This window comes from Capricornis sumatraensis, chromosome 4 (genome assembly GCF_032405125.1).
Source record: "Capricornis sumatraensis isolate serow.1 chromosome 4, serow.2, whole genome shotgun sequence".
NCBI lineage: Eukaryota > Metazoa > Chordata > Mammalia > Artiodactyla > Bovidae > Capricornis > Capricornis sumatraensis.
In genome coordinates this window covers 3,647,649-3,667,065 of record NC_091072.1, presented here as the reverse complement: position 1 = coordinate 3,667,065, position 19,417 = coordinate 3,647,649, and positions in this window count along the sequence as shown.

Here is a 19,417-nt window from a genome sequence, read left to right as displayed (position 1 = left end):
ACTGAATGACTTAGAGAATGCATATTACCTTGCATTAATGATGAAAAATAAATGAGATAAAATCAACAATATTTTTAAAATATTGAGTACCTCATAGGTGCCAGGCACCATTCAAAACATTGAGGCTAAAGCCAGGAACAAAACAAAGATCTCTGTTCTTATTCCTAAAGGGAAAAATAGTCAATGAGAGGATAAATGGGTGAAATACGCAGTGTGTCAAATGAAGGAGAGCACTAGGGAGAAAATGAGCTCGGGAAATGGGAAGGGCTGTGCCCAGGGTTAGAGGACAGAGCATGGCTTTAGATATGATGACCTGGGTCAGCCTCATCAAGAAACTGGCCCTTGAGCGAAGATCTGAGAGGTGAGAGAAGAAGGTGGATGAACATCTAGGGAGAGCCATCCAGAAAACAGAAATGGGAAGTGGAAAGGCCCTAAAGTGAGAGCATGCTGAAAGGTCCAAAGAACAAGAAGGCCAGCAAGGTGGATGCACAGTGAGCCGGGAGAGGGGATGACGCCACGAGGGCACAGAAGTCACAGGAAAGCACGGTGGCCGGCCGGTGCAGAGCAGGAGGCGCTTCCAAAGGACGCATGCTGCTGGAGGGCTTTGTGCAGAGGGATGTTGTGGTTTGAGTTATGTTTTTGTTTTAAATTCTATTTTATTTATTTGGCTATGTTGGGTCTCAGTTGTAGCATGTGGGGTTGAGGTCGCTAACCAGGGATGGAACCCGAGCACTCTGCACTGGGAATACGGAGTTTTAGCCACTGGACCACCAGGGAAGTCCCTGACTTACGTGTTAAAGGCTCGCTCTGGTGGCTGTTCTGAGATGAGACTACAGGGAGGAAAGGGAAGAAGCAGGGAGATGTGTCAGGAGACTATTACAAGAGAGAGAGAGGCTGGCGGCTTGGGCCAGGATAATAGCAGGGCATGGAAGGGAGAAAGTGGCCAAATTTTAGGTAGATCTTATTTTATTATGAAAATTTTCAAACACTGTGAAAGCAGGGAGAGTGATACAGAAAACATAAATCCATCACTCAGATTCAGTAATTTTCTAGATTTTGCCACCTTTTCTTCGGAGAAGGCAATGTTAACCCACTCCAGTACTCTTGCCTGGAGAATCCCAGGGACAGCAGAGCCTGGTGGGCTGCCATCTATGGGGTCACACAGAGTCAGACACGACTGAAGTGACTTAGCAGCATCAGCAGCAACATCATACTCAACAGTGAGAAGCTGAGAGCAAGATCAGGAAAAAGACAAGGCTGCCCATTCTCACTGTTTTACTCAACAGCCCAGTCTCACCACTTTCATTCAACAGAGTACTGGAAATCCAAGCCACAGCAATCAGACAAGAAAAGGCAGTAAAACAAATTCAAACTGCAGAGGAAGTAAAAATGTCACTGTTAGGAGATTATTTGATAGTATACATAGAAAATCCAAAATATTCCAGTAAAAAAAACTACTGGAACTCATCAATAACTTTGGTAAAATTGCAAGTTACAAAATTAATGTACAAAATTTGTAGTGCTTCTACATGCTAACAATGAACTATCAGAAAGAGAGATAAAGGAAATAATCTTATTCACAATAATATCAAAAAGAACAAAATAAGATAAATCTAACCAAGGAGGTAACAATCTGTTCCTAGAAAACTAAAAGATACTAATGAAAGAAATTGAAGATGACACAAACAGCCGGTAAGATATAGCATGTTCGTTCATGGATTGGAGGATATTATTATGATAACTATACTATTCCAGGAAATCTACAGATTCAATGCAATTCCTGTCAAAATACCCATGGCATTCTTCACAGAACCAGAACAAACAATTCTAAAATTTGTATGGAAAACTAAAAGACCCCAAATAATCAAAACAATTTTGAGAAAGAACAGAGCTGGAGGTATCATGCTCCCTGATTTCAGGCTATACTACAAAGCTATAGCAATCAAAACAGTACATTACTGGCACAAAAAGAGATGCAGAGATCATTGAATAGACAGCCCAGAAATAAACGCATGGACTTACGGACAACTAATCTATGACAAAGCAGGAAGAATATACAGTGGGAGCAGACAGCCTCTTCAATAAGTGGTGTTGGGAAAACTGGACAGCTACATACAAAAGAAAACACTAGACTACTCTCTCACACTACGCACGAAAATAAACTCAGATGGATAAAACTCCCAGAAGAAAAGAAGCAGTAAAGATCTTTGACATCAGTCTCAGTAATATTTTGGGGGAATATGTATCTTCAGGCAAAGAAAACAAAAGCAAATAAACAAATGGGACTATTTCAAACTTAAAAACTCTTGCACAGTGAAGGAAACTATCAACAAACAAAAGAGTCACCTAATGAATGGGAAAAGACACTTGCAAACCATGTATCCAATACAGAGTTCATCTCCAAAATACACACGAACTCATAGAATTCAACATTAAAAAAATCCAGTTTAAAAACAGGCAGATGATCTGAGTGGATATTTTTCCAGAGAAGACATGCAGATAGCCAATAAGCGCATGAAAAGATTCTCGAAATCACTAATCATCAGGAAAATGCAAACCAAAACCACAATGGAATATCACCTCGCATTTGTCAGAATGGGCTGTCATCAAAAAGACAACAAATAAATGTTGGCAAGGATACGGAGCAAACACTCGTGCACTGTTGGTGGAAATGTAAACCGACGCAGCCACGGTGGAAAACAGTATGGAGATTTCTCAAGGAATGTAAAGCACAACTAATATTGACCCAGCAATTCTACTTTTGGATATTTACCCAAAGAAAACAAAAACAGTAATTAGAAAAGATGCACTCCAACAGTCATTGCAGCATTATTTACCAAAGCCACAACATGGACGCAATCAGCATACAAAGAAAATGCGGCATACACATATACAATAGAATATTCAGTCCAGTTCAGTCCAGCCGCTCAGTCGTGTCCGACTCTTTGCAACCCCATGAATCACAGCACACCAGGCCTCCTGTCCATCAACAACTCCCAGAGTTCACTCAAACTCACGTTCATCGAGTCGGTGATGCCATCCAGCCATCTCATCCTCTGTCGTCCCCTTCTCCTCCTGCCCCTAATCCCTCCTAGCATCAGAGTCTTTTCCAATGAGTCAACTCTTCACACCAGGTGGCCAAAGTACTGGAGTTTCAGCTTCAGCATCATTCCTTCCAATGAACACTCAGGACTGATCTCCTTCAGAATGGACTGGTTGGATCTCCTTGCAGTCCAAGGGACTCTCAAGAGTCTTCTCCAACACCACAGTTCAAAAGCATCAATTCTTCGGTGCTCAGCCTTCTTCACAGTCCAACTCTCACATCCATACATGACCACAGGAAAAACCATAGCCTTGACTAGATGGACCTTTGTTGGCAAAGTAATGTCTCTGCTTTCGAATATGCTATCTAGGTTGGTCATAATCCTCCTTCCAAGGAGTAAGCGTCTTTTAATTTCATGGCTGCAGTCACCATCTGCAGTGATTTTGGAGCCCAGAAAAATAAAGTCTGACACTGTTTCCACTGTTTCCCCATCTATTTGCCATGAAGTGATGGGACCAGATGCTATGATCTTAGTTTTCTGAAAGTTGAGTTTTAAGCCAACTTTTTCACTTTCCACTTTCACTTTCATCAAATTCCTCAGCCATAAGAAACAATGAAATCTTGCCATTTGCAACTATATGGATGGACCTAGAGGGTAATATGCTAAGTAAAATAAGTCAGACAAAAAGATAAATACTGTGTGATTTTGCTTATATATAGAATCTAAAAAATAACTGGACAGCTACATGCAAAAGAATAAAACTGGACTAAAGCAAGTGAACAAACAAAACAGAAACAGAGTCATAGACTCGGAGAACAAACAAGGAGTTTACAGGAAGGAGGGAGAAGGACAAAGAAGGAAATAGCAAGGGCGACCAACAGGCACAAGCCTGCAGTCACAGAGTAAATCCCTCACAAGTATGGAATGTACAGAGCAGGGAATAATATTATTATAACTGGGTGTAATTAGACATCCCGATGCCCACTTTGGCAATCTACAGAAATATCAAAAGACTAGGTTATGTAACAGGAAATAACATATAGTGTTGTGGTTCAGTTACACTTTAAAAACAAACACACAACCAAACTCATGGAAAAAAGAGATCAGATATGTGGTTACCAGAGGCAGGGGTCGGGGAGAGGGGACTGTCAATTCATAAGGTAAATAAGATAAAGACAGTTCATAACAAACTGTCAGTTATAAGATACATAAGTACTAGGGACGTGATGTACAACGTGATAGATACAACTAACACAGCTCCATTTTATGTATGACAGAGCAAATCATAAGAGTTCTCAACACAAGGAAGAAATTGTTTTTACTTCTTTCATTTTGTATTTACATGGAATGATGGATGGATTTCACTAAACTTACCGTGGTCATCATTTCATGGTGTGTATAAGTTGAATCATTACACTATATACCTTAAACTTACACAGTACTTTATGTCAAGTAGATCTCAATAAAATTGGAATAAAAATGAACATCTCTTACATAAACATAATTATCATATCTATAGCATCACCCACTCAATGGACATGAGTTTGAGCAAGCTCCAGGAGATGGTGAAGGACGGGGAAGCCTAGCGTGCTGCAGTCCATGGGGTCGCAAAGAGTCGGACATGACTGAGCAACAACAATAAAATCATAAATAACTCAGTAAGTCTCAGACCATAATCTAATTTTCCCAGTTGTCTTAGCAGTTCTGTCCCACATAGCAGTTCTGTCAAGTGTTCCAAATCTCAAATACGTCCATCCGCTCCCCTGTAGTGTCATGAATTTGTTCCCCTTTCAGCCATATTTGTTGTAATTGAAGGCAACTCTAGAAGGTAGATTGGTTAGATTCAGTTTCCTGTTTTTCATCACGAATATTTCACAGGTGAACTGTATTTCCTAAAGCGTTACAGCAGGAGGTGCCCAAAGCCTGGTGGCCCCACGTACAGCTAATTCAGAGAGCGACCATCCCCGTGCCCATGGTTAGTAAGGAGTAAAGGCATTTAAAGCCGTGCAAACTGACCTCGATGTCCAGACTCTAGTCACTGCAGCTCTGCTCCCACTTGGAGCTTATGAAGGGGTAGAGAGACCTGGATTGTCAGCGAGCCTTGGCATCTAACCTTCGCATCTCTACTTTTCAACATATAAACACTTAGGGAACTCTGAACCAAGATTCCTGTCTGCACAATGGTTACAAAAATGACTCATCTTGGAACAATGAGTAAACAGTCATTCATTGTTGAACTATAGACTATGAAGAACTGATTCAGTAAGAGTCCACTTAAATTTAAGATGAGCTTTAACTAGTCTATATTTTCCTGTGCAAAATCAATGTTCAGTTCGTTTCAGTTCAGTTGCTCAGTCATGTCTGACTCTTTGAGACCCCATGGACTGCAGCATGCCAAAAATTGATTTAAATCAATTTTATATCTCTATTATTAATATTCTATACTAAATCTCTTTGAATATAGATATGGGAATCTTCACGGAAATTATTTTGCTTTTCTTGAGGTCAAATGGAAGTAGGAATAAAGTTCTCACTAAAATTATTTTGTCTCTAAGAAAATATTTCAGAATTTATAGGATTCCCAGTGTGGCTTCAAATCATGCTCAATCAGTCCCACACCTAGAGGAAGCCCACCCTACAGAAAGCTGGGCACATTTGAGGAAGAAAAAATTTCTCTGACATAAAAGCAAACTCCAGATGTGCACAGCAGGTTGAGAAATTGCGAGTTAAAAGTTTGAATATTTTGGAGTCAGTTATCTTTAGAAAAACACTTAGATGGAAGGCCTTAACTGTAACTTCTTGTAACAGAATTAAGCTGAGCCAAACAGAAACCCAAGCATCTGACAGTGGATCTAAGTCCTGCATTGTCTCCTTGATTTCTTTCCCAACTTCTGCTTATCCAGTATAAAACGAGCAGCTATAAAATACATCTTAAGAGTAAAATTTAAAAAGGTTAGTTTTTCATGGTCCTCAGGATGGAACACAGAAATGTGTGGGCTGGTTCTGGCCCGAGTACAATTGAGAAATGGGTTTACTAATCCCTAAATCTTACTTTTGTCTGCCCATATAATTTTGCTTTATTAATAGATGTTGTCTTAACCTGGGTTATCCCAGAGGCAGACTCCAAGCCAAGGATTTGTGTGTATGTTATTTATTAAGGATTTTCTCTCAGGAGGAACATGTAAGACAGTGGGGAAAACAAGCTCCCCACAATCTCACAAAACTGGGAAGATTAAAAACTGGAATTCATGACTATTGAGTAAACATCCCCAGATTTAATTAGGACCTTTAAAGGATTACATCCTAAAAGTAAAACTGAACTTAAATGGATGAGGCCTTTACAAACACTGAAATCCAACCTCAAATCAACTAATGATGGAAAGCAATGTACCCCATTTTAACTATCTGGCAAAAACTGGGGAGAAAAAACCTTTTGACAAAGATATCATCATTCAAGCAGCTATAATTCTTCATACATGATGTCTGAGAATTAATCAAAATTTTAATGTATGCCAACAGACTAGCCCAAGAGAAAAAAATAGATAATAGAAACAGGCCAACAGATGACCCAGATATCAGTTATCAGACATGGGCTCCAAAATAAAAATAAAGTAGGAGACATCTGTTCTGCTCTATCCATCCTTGAATCCTGCATTCCAAAGAAATGCTTTAAACACTTTCAACTCTAATATTGACTTCTACTTTCTCACATGACATGCTCATATTGCTATCTCTGAATTCATACATTTCAGTTATTATTGATTGACCTCCTATTATAATTGATATGACGGTAGCTTTCTTTGCACTTTCCTGTCTTACAAATCTCTCTCACATACCTCATTGTTTCCCCTCTTCTTATAGAATACAGTTACAACCAATATATAGTTAAGCCAACATTCAGGGTTCATTTTATTAAGGTTTAATGAATACTGGTTTCCACTGAGCCAATTACTGTACAACAGTTCCTTTCATGTACAAGTCACAGTTTTCCAGCAGTTAATAATTGACTCATTTTTACCTAACATTGATTCTGATAGGTAGTGAAAGTCGCTCAGTCGTGTCCAACTCTTTGCAACCCCATGGACTATACAATCCGTGGAATTCTCCAGGCCAGAATACTGGAGTAGGTAGTCTTTCCCTTCTCCGGGTGATCTTCCCAACCCAGGGATCGAACCCAGGTCTCCCACATTGCAGGTGGATTCTTTACCAGCTAAGCCACAAGGGAAGCCCTCTGATAGGTAAGAACTATACAAAAAAGATCTTAATGACCCAGATAACCATGATGGTGTGGTCACTAACCTAGAGCCAGACATCTTGGAGTGCAAAATCAAATGGGCCTTAGGAAGCATCACTACAAACAAAGTTAGTGGAGGTGATGGAGTTTCAGCTGAGCTATTTCAAATCCTAAAAGATGATGCTGTGAAAGTGCTGCACTCAATATGCCAGCAAATTTGGAAAACTCAGCAAAGGCTGCAGGACTGGAAAAGGTCAGTTTTCATTTCAATCCCAAAGAAGGGCAATGCAAAGAATGTTGAAACTACAGCACAATTGCACTCATTTCACATGCTAGAAAAGTAATGCTCAAAATTCTCCAAGAGAGGCTTCAACAGTATGTGAACAGAGAACTTCCAGATGTTCAAGCTGGATTTAGAAAAGGCAGAGGAACCAGAGATCAAATTGCCAACATCCATTGGATCATAGAAAAAGCATGAGACTATCAGAAAGACATCTACTTCTGCTTCATTGACTACGCTAAATGAAGTCTTTGACTGTGTGGATCACAGCAAACTGTGGGAAATTCTTAAAGAGATAGGAACACCAGGCTACTGTACCTGCCTCCTGCAAAACCTGTACGCAGGTCAAGAAGCAACAGTTAGAACCAGATATGGAACAATGGACTGGTTCCAAATTGGGAAAGGAGTACGTTGAGACTGTATATTGTCACCATACTTATTTAACTTATATGCAGAGTACATCATGATAAATCTCAGACTGGTTGAAGCACAAGCTGGAATCAAAACTGCCAGGAGAAACACCAATAATAACCTCAGAGATGCGGATGACACCACCCTGATGGCAGAAAGTGAAGGGGAACTACAGAGCCTCTTGATGAAGGTGAAAGAGGAGAGTGAAAAACCTGGCTTAAAATTCAACACTCAAAAACCTAAGATCATGGCATTCAGTCCCATCACTTCATGGCAAATAGATGGGGAAACAGTGGAAACAGTGACAGACTTTATTTTGGGGGGCTCCAAAATCACTGCAGATGGTGACTGCAGCCATGAAATTAAAAGACACTTGCTCCTTGGAAGAAAAGCTATGACCAACCTGCTGCTGCTGCTAAGTCGCTTCAGTTGTGTCCGACTCTGTGCAACCCCATAGACGGCAGCCCACCAGGCTCCCCCGTCCCTGGGATTCTCCAGGCAAGAACACTGGAGTGGGTTGCCATTTCCTTCTTCAATGCATGAAAGTGAAAAGTGAAAGTGAAGTTGCTCAGTCATGTCCGACTCCCAGACAGCATATTAAAAAGCAGAGACATTACTTTCCGACAAAGGTCCATCTAGTCAAAGCTATGGTTTTTCCAGTAGTCATGTGTGGATGTGAGAGCCGGACCATAAAGAAAGCTGTGCACCAAAGAATGGATGCTTTTGAACTGTGGTGTTGGAAAAGACTCTTGAGAGTCCCTTGGACTGCAAGGAAATAGGAACCCACTCCAGTATTCTTGCCTGGAGAATCCCATGGACAGAGGAGCCTGGTGGGCTACAGTCCACAGGTTTGCAAAGAGTCGGACACGACTGAGTGACTTCACTTTCACTTTCACTTTCACTTTGGACTGCAAGGAAATCAAACCAGTCAATTTTAAAAGAAATCAACCCTGAATATTCACTGAAGGGACTGATGCTGAAGCTGAAGCTCCAATACTTTGGCCATCTGATGTGAAGAACTGATTCACTGGAAAAGATCCTGATGCTGGGAAAGACGGAAGGCAGGAGGAGAAGGGGACGACCGAGGATGAGATGGCTGGATGGCATCACTGATTCATTGGATGTGAGTTTGAGCAAGCTCTGGGAGACAAAGGACATTGAAGCCTGGCGTCCTGCAGTCATGGAGTCGCAAAGAGTCGGTCAAGACTGAGCAACTAAGCAACAACAACAAATCGCTGGGTCCCCCTCAAGCGCCCCAATTTTTTAAAGCCTCTATCAACACTATTCTCAACATAGTTAAGATGCATATGGCTAACCATCAGTTCTATTTTATTTGCTCTAGAAACTTCCTGTCTAAAGTCTTTCATATCCCCCTGTTCAAAGTGTGCTGACTGATTTCTAAGACCACTGATAGCTATCACCTCACAAACTCATTAATTATAAAACTAGAAAATCCTTTATTTATCTCTTACACTGATCCCCGCATTTCCCGGATCCATGTGTTGGTCTACACCCTTGTTTTGGCATACCTCCCAAGAAACTCCACATTAGAAATAAAAGAGTCTGCATGTTCTGGGCATGTTCTGGCTCCTCGCAGCCCGGGCCCCTCATGACAGCACCTGCTGTCACCAGGCAGGCCCCCAAACACTGCGGTTCTATCTATCTGTCCATGTGGGCACTTGGCAGAGTTCACACAGGACAGGCCAATGGCCAGTGTACACCTGTGCTGCAGGGACCCCCGCTACAATCACACATCTGTTTCATGTTTATCCAGCTCAGAGGAGTCACCAGCACCTCCCCCAGTATCACGCAGGATTCTAGTTTTATCTTGGGCTACTCGAGTAATACAGCCCAGATTCCATCTCCGAATAATGGAACCGAACACCTCCCTACCTCGGGGCAATGGACCACATCCTCAAATGAAGGCTCCTTGTTTCCAGCAGACTGACAGGTTACCCAAACTTCATGTGCTGACATTCCAGACGCAGTGGAATTCTCCAGTTGCCTAGAACATCTGCAATGGCTGAGATTTGGGACAAAGTGTGAGCCTTTCAAACACTGTGCAACTTAACAGAGACAGTAAAGCTTTGGAGACGACAGCTATGCAACTGTCTTTGGAGACAATCATTTACTAGCTGGGCAATCTAGGGCAAATTACTTAACCTCCCTGAACCTAGATTTCCTATCTGTAAAACATGAATGATAATAGTGCCTACCTCACAGGGTTTTTATGAGGACTAAGTAAGCTATTATTTTATTTGATGTCTGGATTTTACCTGTGACATGTTCTCAGGGCCACAAATGCCTTCCCCTCTCCTGTCGAGAGGTGAAGTACATGTCCTCTCCTTTGAGTCTGAGAGGACTTGTGACCACTTTGACGAGCAGAGTGCAATGGAAGTGCTCTTGGTGGCTAGGTCAGGAAAGGCCACACAGGTTCTGCCTGGCTCTCTTGGGACCCTGGCTCTTGGAGAAGTCAGCCCCCATGTAGGGAGTCTGACTAATCCAGCTCAGCACGATGGAGCATCCACAGAAAGATGCTTCAGGGAATCAGCCCCGCAAAGCCCCCAGCAGACAGCCAGCAAACTGTTCACCGTGTGAGGGAGCCCACATGGCCACCCAGCCTAGGAAAGCCTTCAGACGACAAGCGTCTGACTGCAACCCACACAAGAGCCACCCCACTGGCCCCTTCCAGACTCCTGAGCCACAGGCAGGGGTGAAGTGAAACAGCTTATGGGCTGGTGTGCTATGCAGGTTGCAACACAGCGACAGCCACCAGGAGAGTGAGCAGCAGGCAGCAGCAGTGACACTAATACTGGTGCCGCCCTCGGTCCCTGAAGCCCTGGCATCGCGCCTCCCGCTCTCCACCGCGTGAAGGCCCTGGGGTGTCCCGGTTCAACCCTCGGGCTGCAGTGAAGAGTCGCGCCTCTTCAGAGCCTGGTTTCTTTCAATTCTCTGCTAGATTGCCTGTCTAACTTCTATCAAGAAAATCTGAATAAACTTTAGATAAACACTTAAAATTATTTCCTGGAAGCTCAGCAAACTGAACATGTGAATCCTCCTAGGCTGCGCAATTGAAAACAAGTTATATAATTTCTGTTCTCGGCGGAAAGGGCTGTGTGAGACGCAGAACCCTGGGACTGCTGCCTGTCGTCTGGAATCACATTTTAAAGAAATAGATGAAGTGCACAGAAACGTGAATAATGAAACGGTAGGAACAGAAATTAAAGCGCAGTGGGGACGACAGGCACTATTTCTGTCTTTCACTGAGAATTCCTGACGACTTAGCTTAGGGGTTCATTTCTTGGGGAGTGGGTTATTTTTAACGCCGTTGACTGTGATGCCTCCATGACACCTATTATTGCCAAATGCCTGCAACGTACTTCTCAGACCTCAACACCACTGCAGGGTCAAGGTTCCGATGTGCCTGCTATCCCTTCAGCTATTTCAAATGTTCCATCAGCTATCTCAGTCATTTCTGGAATTCCTTCTTCGATGAGGAAGTTAGTTTCTTTAAGAACTGTTATTTTTTAAACTTGGCTTTTTTTCTTCCTTGCTGCTTTCTTCACTTCCAACACTTTCCAGTCCATCCATTTAGGATGGTATCATCTGGGACAGCATTACAATCTTCGTGAAGATGGATAATAAACAGAGATCAGATCTGAACCATACAAATACCATATTTGTAGCCATGCCTTTATCCTCCTGCTCCACATGCTCAGGATGTCTTGTGGCACATTTAAGGAACACTTGGTAATGTGTAAGATTTGCTAATGTAAGATCTGAAATCTTTATGGCAATCGCTATTCTTTTAAAAACTCAAGGAAATATTTGGAAAATTCAACTGTTGGTGCTGTGTGTACTGGTGTCTACACTTGACTAAACAGAACAGAGAGTCTTAACCACTGAACCACCACTGAAGTCCCTTTTGAGACTCTGGAACCCCAAAGAGGGCCGTGAACAGTGGGCCATGAGCTACCTGTGGAGTGGGCTCCAGAACCCAGGTGGGCTCCAGAACCGGAAGTTTCTGCCAGCGGCAGTTTGATCCACCTGCTGTTCAAATCACACTCAGAGCAACTTTCTCTTGAGACCCATTCCAGCCCACCAACCAAGGCCTTCAAAAGCTCTGAAATGGCTGCTGGCAGAGCTGCCAAGAGCACACGTCAGAACCGTTTCTTGACCGCAGGGGACACGCTCTCCTGCCAGCCGACCAAGCGCCGCTCTCCCGGGGCAGGTGGGTCTGTTGGCGCCCCCACCTCTTTCCTGGGCGGGGATCCCTGGGGCCTCCCAACAGTGGAGGGTTCTTAGGTGACTTAGAGACTGTCTGCTCACACATGGAAACAAACCCCACCCTAAACGCCTCTAAAGAACAGGCATCTGGCCTAGTTTCTAAGCCGCTAGAGACTCTTGACAAATCTTTCAGTTCAGTTCAGTCACTCAGTCATGTCCCACTCTTTGCAACCCCATGAATCGAGGCACGCCAGGCCTCCCTGTCCATCACCAACTCCCGGAGTTCACTCAGACTCACATCTGTCGAGTCAGTGATGCCATCCAGCCATCTGATCCTCGGTCGTCCCCTTCTCCTCCTGCCCCCAATACCTCCCAGCATCAAAGTCTTTTCCAATGAGTCAACTCTTCGCATGAGGTGGCCAAAGTACTGGAGTTTCAGCTTTAGCATCATTCCTTCCAAAGAAATCCCAGGGTTGATCTCCTTCAGAATGGACTGGTTGGATCTCCTTGCAGTCCAAGGGACTCTCAAGAGTCTTCTCCAACACCACAGTTCAAAAGCATCAATTCTTCCACACTCAGCCTTCTTCACAGTCCAACTCTCACATCCATACATGACTACTGGAAAAACCATAGCCTTGACTAGACGGACCTTAGTCGGCAAGGTAATGTCTCTGCTTTTGAATATGCTGTCTATGTTGGTCATAACTTTTCTTCCAAGGAGTAAGCGTCTTTTAATTTCATGGCTGCAATCACCATCTGCAGTGATTTTGGAGCCCCAAAAAATAAAGTCTGACACTGTTTCCACTGTTTCCCCATCTATTTCCCATGAAGTGATGGGACCAGATGCCATGATCTTAGTTTTCTGAATGTTGAGCTTTAAGCCAACTTTTTCACTCTCCTCTTTCACTTTCATCAAGAGCTTTTTAGTTCCTCTTCACTTTCTGCCATAAGGGTGGTGTCATCTGCATATCTGAGGTTATTGATATTTTTCCCAGCAATCTTGATTCCAGCTTGTTTCTTCCAGTCCAGCGTTTCTCAGGATGTACTCTGCATAGACGTTAAACAAGCAAGATCACAATATACAGCCTTAACGTACTCCCTTTCCTATTTGGAACCAGTCTGTTCCATGTCCAGTTCTAACTGTTGCTTCCTGACCTGCATACAGATTTCTCAAGAGGCAGGTCAGGTGGTCTGGTATTCCCATCTCTTTCAAATTTTCCACAGTTTATTGTGATCCACACAGTCAAAGGCTTTGGCATAGCCAATAAAGCAGAAATAGATGTTTTTCTGGAACTCTCTTGCTTTTTCCATGATCCAGCAGATGTTGGCAATTTGATCTCTGGTTCCTCTGCCTTTTCTAAAACCAGCTTGAACATCAGGGAGTTCACGGTTCACGTATTGCTGAAGCCTGGCTTGGAAAATTTTGAGCATTACTTTACTAGCATGTGAGACGAGTGCAATTGTGCAGTAGTTTGAGCATTCTTTGGCATTGCCTTTCTTCGGGATTGGAATGAAAACTGACCTTTTCCAGTCCTATGGCCACTACTGAGTTTTCCAAATTTGCTGGCATGTTGAGTGCAGCACTTTCACAGCATCATCTTTCAGGATTTGAAATAGCTCTACTGGGATTCCATCACCTCCACTAGCTTTGTTTGTAGTGATGCTTTCTAAGGCCCACTTGACTTCACATTCCAGGATGTCTAGCTCTAGATGAGTGATCACACCATCGTGATTATCCGGGTCAGGAAGATCATTTTTGTACAGTTCTTCTGTGTATTCTTGCCACCTCTTCTTAATATCTTCTGCTTCTGTCAGGTCCATACCATTTCTGTCCTTTACCAAGCCCATCTTTGCATGAAATATTCCCTTGGTATCTCTAATTTTCTTGAAGAGATCTCTAGTCTTTCCCATTCTGTTGTTTTCCTCTATTTCTTTGCATTGATTGCTGAAGAAGGCTTTCTTATCTCTTCTTGCTATTCTTTGGAACTCTGAATTCAGATGCTTATATCTTTCCTTTTCTCTTTTGCTTTTCGCCTCTCTTCTTTTCACAGCTATTTGTAAGGCCTCCCCAGACAGCCATTTTGCTTTTTTGCATTTCTTTTCCATGGGGATGGTCTTGATCCCTGTCTCCTGTACAATGTCACGAACCTCATTCCATAGTTCATCAGGCACTTTATCTATCAGATCTAGGCCCTTAAATCTATTTCTCTCTTCCATGTATAATCATAAGGGATTTGATTTAGGTCATACCTGAATGGTCTAGCGGTTTTCCCTGTTTTCTTCAATTACAGTCTGAATTTGGTAATAAGGAGTTCATGATCTGAGCCACAGTCAGCTCCTGGTCTTGTTTTTGTTGACTGTATAGAGCTTCTCCATCTTTGGCTGCAGAGAATATAATCAATCTGATTTCGGTGTTGACCATCTGGTGATGTCCATGTGTCGAGTCTTCTCTTGTGTTGTTGGAAGAGGGTGTTTGCTATGACCAGTGCATTTTCTTGGCAAAACTCTATTAGTCTTTGCCCTGCTTCATTCTGCATTCCAAGGCCAAATTTGCCTGTTACTCCAGGTGTTTCTTGACTTCCTACTTTTGCATTCCAGTCCCCTATAATGAAAAGGACATCTTTTTTTGGTGTTAGTTCTACAAGGTCTTGTAAGTCTTCAGAAAACCGTTCAACTTCAGCTTCTTCAGCACTACTGGTTGGGGCATAGACTTGGATAACTGTGATATTGAATGGTTTGCCTTGGAGACGAACAGAGATCATTCTGTTGTTTTTGAGATTGTATCCAAGTACTGCATTTCGGACTCTTCTGTTGACCATGATGGCTACTCCATTTCTTCTGAGGGATTCCTGCCCGCAGTAGTAGATATAATGGTCATCTGAGTTAAATTCACCCATTCCAGTCCATTTTAGTTCGCTGATTCCTAGAATGTCGACGTTCACTCTTGCCATCTCCTGTTTGACCACTTCCAATTTGCCTTGATTCATGGACCTGACATTCCAGGTTCCTATGCAATATTGCTCTTTACAGCATGGGACCTTGCTTCTATCACCAGTCACATCCACAGCTGGGTATTGTTTTTGCTTTGGCTCCATCCCTTCATTCTTTCTGGAGTTATTTCTCCACTGATCTCCAGTGGCATATTGGGCACCTACTGACCTGGGGAGTTCCTCTTTCAGTATCCTATCATTTTGCCTTTTCATACTGTTCATGGGGTTCTCAAGGCAAGAATACTGAAGTGGTTTGCCATTTTCTTCTCCAGTGGACCACATTCTGTCAGACCTCTCCACCATGACCCACGCGTATTGGGTTGCCCCACGGGCGTGGCTTGGTTTCCTTGAGTTAGACAAGGCTGTGGTCCTAGTGTGATTAGATTGACTAGTTCTCTGTGAGTATGGTTTCAGTGTGTCTGCCCTCTGATGCCCTCTTGCAGCACCTACTATCTTACTTGGGTTTCTCTTACCTTGGGTGTGGGGTTGCTCCTCCCAGTCGCCGCCCTGGCCTCGGACGCGGGGTAGCTCCTCTCAGCTTAGTGTGCCAGCTGCTGCTGCCGCCTTTGCTTAGTAAAGACAAATCTTTATAGTAAAGACAAATCTTTATAGTAAAGACAAATCTTTACTCTGCTTTTATTTACATGTGAACTCACAAATAGGAAGTTTTCAAAAGAAAACTTCTACTTCATCTATCATCAGACTTGGCTGACTCTTTGTGATGCTGGGAGATTCTAGGTTTAGATTTAAAGATTTTTGAAAAAGTGCAAATTCCTGTATTTTGCCTGAAAAATGGAAGAAGAGACACTGGGCAAGGGGTTCAAGAATTCATCTTCCCAGTGATCTGACGGCCAGCCAGCTCCAATAGTCTCAGCCCAACTGCACCCACACCCTCCATAAAACACCAAGAAGAAGGAGCTGTGAGCAAGCAGACCAGGCCTCAGTCTCGGTACTGGGGTTCACCTAGAAACCTCCCAGGCCTGGACAGGACTCAGCAGGCTCTCCTTCTTCCATTTGGTTAACTAACTAACAAATACCTTTTAAGGATCGAGTATGAGTGAATTATAAGACAGCAGGGAACAGACGAATGTGACTTCTTCCCTGCCATCAAGAAACTCAGAATGCACTTATTCATTCACCAAATATTTACCGCGCACCAGATTTGTGCTGGGTACCATTCCAGACACTGGCAATACAGGACCTAACAGACATAGTTCTGGTCCCCGTGGCATTTGGTGTTCAGCACAATCTACATTCCTTTTGTAGGAAGGCTTCCCAAACGGCAGTAGTGGTCAAGAACCTGACTGCCAATGCAGGAGACTTTAGAGACATGGGTTCAATCCCTGGGTCAGGAAGATTCCCCTGGAGGAGGGCATGGCAACCCACTCCAGTATCCTCTCCTGGAGAATCCCATGGCTGGAGGGCTCCAGTCCACAGTGTCACAGAGTCAGACATGACTGAGCGACTTAGCACAAGCATGCAAACAGGTAACACACAAGCGGGACTTTGACAACTGCATTAGGCAGTTCATTCAGAAGCAATACAGCATCTGCATGAACCTGACATTGAGTGCCTCCTTAAATTCTGCAGCCTCCCTTCACTTGCCTCACCCTAGCTCCAGTCATGAGGTTGGGAGGTGTCCTACATGGGATCACAGCAGGTGCAAAGGCAAGAAGATGCTGGAGATTATTCAGAACCTAGGGTGGCTTGAGTACAGAACACACCAGGCAGGAAAACAGTTGAGAGTCTGAGAGTCTGCTCTAGATGAGGGGAGAGCCCAACTGCAGCCTACAGACAGCTGTGAAGTTCTCTGCACATGAAATGTTTCTTCTCTGTCTCTATGACAATCAGATTATCCATTTTACTTTTTAGAAAGATCACCCTGACAGCAAAATAAAAATGAGCACTGAGTGGGGTTGGGGGCGGCGGGGATGCTTGGACCAAGAAACAAAGCAGCTATTATAATAGTGCCGGAAAAAGGAAATAAACATTTGAATTGAAGCAACAGCCTAAATGGAAAGAAAGATTTGGTGTTCAAAACTATAGGGAAGTAGATAAGAGAGGAGAAATTTAGGGCCACTCACATAAAGAGTCTAACTATATCTTTTGGTGGAAACACACAAAGAGAATAAAGTAACCTTGTCTGATTCACTCTCAGCCCCGCCTAAAATTTTTTACATTTTTAAGAATTCACTACCACAGACCATCTCTCACACAGGTTTGTGGTCCAGATAGATCCACACACACACACACTCACACACATATCTCAAGTATGGAATTTAATTTAAAAGTTAGCCTTGGATTAGCAATATGCCGAGGTAAATGGCAGAAGTAAACACAAACCCTCACTGGAGTAACACCATTATCACAAGCCTCAAAAAATTCTCACAGATAAAGCTCCAAGGAAAATGAGCGGCTTACCGTTTAAAAGTACAAAACACAGGGAAACAACACACCGTGAGTGAAAGCCAGGACAAACAACAGACTGAATAGCGAACCCAAAAAGGACTCCAGATGCTGGAACTCTGCCGCACAAAACGAAAAAGGTCCTATGTGTTTAAGGAAAGCGACTTTGAAGGATATGCACCAGGATGCATTCCAGAGAGACATAGACAGAAATATAAATAGAGGTTTGAAAGCACAGATGATATGAAAGGGTCCAACGTAGGTCCCATTTAAGGAGGAATTAACAGAAGCATTAAAGTGGAGGCGCCAGTTGAGGAAACCATGACTGGGAATTTACAGAAGTGGTAAAAGACAGCAGTCCTCATACCACTGGGGTTTTTAGAAATTCTCACTAAGACAGACCAGTGGAGCTTCCAAACACCAAAAAAAAAAAAAAGAAGATTATTAAAAGGGAGGAAAAAAAAATATCATCTACAGAGGAGTGGCAATTATAGTTCAACTCAAAGAAGCAAAAGTGAAAGCTGAAAGACAATGAAACAATATACTTACTGTGCATAAAGAACATAAATGTCATCCTAGATTTTTATGCCCAAAGAAATTTCTTTCAAGAACAAGAACAATATAAAAAAGAATTAAAGTCAGTTTCTTGAAGAAGTTCAGGTCAAAAACTGAACGAGTTTACCCCAAACAGACCTTTGGTAAAGAAAATTCTAAAGGAAGTACTTCAGGCCTAAGGGAACATTTCTCTGATCAAAGATCTGAGACTCGAAGACAGTGGTCAAAGATGTCAGCAAACATGTGAGGAAGCCTAGACAAATACAAACTGTTTAAAACAAAAATAATAATGGGTAATGAGAGAGCAGGGAGGACAGAACTACATTGGGAGGCTGGGATTGACTAACACACTACAATATATAAAACAGATAACTAACAAGGACCTGCTGTGTAGCACAAGGGCTTCTACTCAATACTCTGTAGTGATTTATATGGGAAAAGAATCTCAAAAAGAGTGGATAGATGTATAACTGATTCACTCTGCTATACACATTAACACACATTATAAATTGATCATACTCCAATTAAAAAAAAAAAAGCTTTTTAAGTAATTTTTTCCAAATGAAAGAACAAAATAAAAGCCCAGGAGAAAATCCTAATGAAATGGATGTAAGTAATATACCTGATAAAGAGTTCAAAGCAGCAGTACTGAAAATGCTTTCCAAACTCAGCAGAAGAATGGAGAAACACAGTGTGAACTTCAACAAAGCATTAGAAAAAAAAATAACCAGTCAGAACTGAAGAATACAATAACTGAAATAAAAAATATACGCCCAAAGAGCCAAAGCAATCTTGAGAAAGGACAGAGCTGCAGGTATCAAGCCCCCTGACTTCAGACTATACTACAAAGCTACAGTAATCAAAACAGCATGATAATGACATCAACATAAACACATAGAGCAATGACATGGAACAGAGAACCCAGAAATATAGCCACACTTATACGGTCAGTTAATCTACAAGGGGACAAGACTATGCAATGAAGGAAAGACAGCCTGTTTAGTAAGTGCTACTGGGAAAACTGGATGGCTACATGTAAAAGAATGAAACTGGGAGGAGCATAAAGATGGCGGAGGAATAGGATGGGAAGACCACTTTCTCCCTCACAAATTCCTCAAAAGAACATTTCAACGCTGAGCAAACTCCACAAAACAACCTCTGTAGGCTGGCAGAGGACAGCAGGCAACCAGAAAAGCAGACCATTGTCTTCAAAAACAGGTAGGAAAAAATATAAAAGACGAAAAAGGAGACAAAGGAGGTGGGGAGGGAG